We start from the raw sequence: 781 nt of genomic DNA on the forward strand, positions 1-781 counted from the left end.
CGATCTTTTTCAATGATCGTAAGATTATACAGCTATATATCTATATATATATATATATATATATATAAGATTTCGATGCGTCGATATGAAACGATCGTCATGAATTGCACGTAACAAAAGAGCAGCTTGGTAACCGAATCGATGTGAATTCCGAGATTGTTTCGAACGACCGGCTTGAGTATCGGTTTAAACGGCGGAAGGGAAAAGAAAAACTGGAATATTAATCCATTTAACAAACTCATTATCGATGAGATATATCGAACGTTTACTGTGCGCGTCGGCGGTGCGAACGTGCTCCTCCTATCCCGAAGGAACCCCGGTAATATTAGCGGGTTGGCACCCCTGCGGCTTGATTTACGGGCGCGCACTAACGAGCCTGGGTCTGAGCTGAACGCGAAGAGGTGGTGCATCTCCGTTCACCAGCTCTCGATCGGCCGACAGTGTTCTGGCCGCACGATGCGCCACGATCAACGGTATCGCCGAAAATTTATTCCGCGCCCATCAACCTTCCGACCGTCTAAGATACCAACAATCCATTCGCGTATCATAAACAACGTTCTAGCGTCCGCGAAATACGACAAACGCCATTCCATTCGTTCGTCCTATACGCGACTCTCTTTGAAATGCGATTCGTCGCACGTTACCTTCCTTCGATGCTGCAATATCGGCGCCAATGAATGCTCTAGAAACACCACATTCAGCATGGATGCACCGAGGAGGGATAAAAGCCAGTCGAAACGTTGAATCCGACAATATGCCAAACGGCTTGAAAACTCGAAAC

The sequence above is a fragment of the Bombus impatiens genome, unplaced genomic scaffold, assembly GCF_000188095.3.
Source record: "Bombus impatiens unplaced genomic scaffold, BIMP_2.2 scf_1445, whole genome shotgun sequence".
NCBI classification, from domain to species: domain Eukaryota; kingdom Metazoa; phylum Arthropoda; class Insecta; order Hymenoptera; family Apidae; genus Bombus; species Bombus impatiens.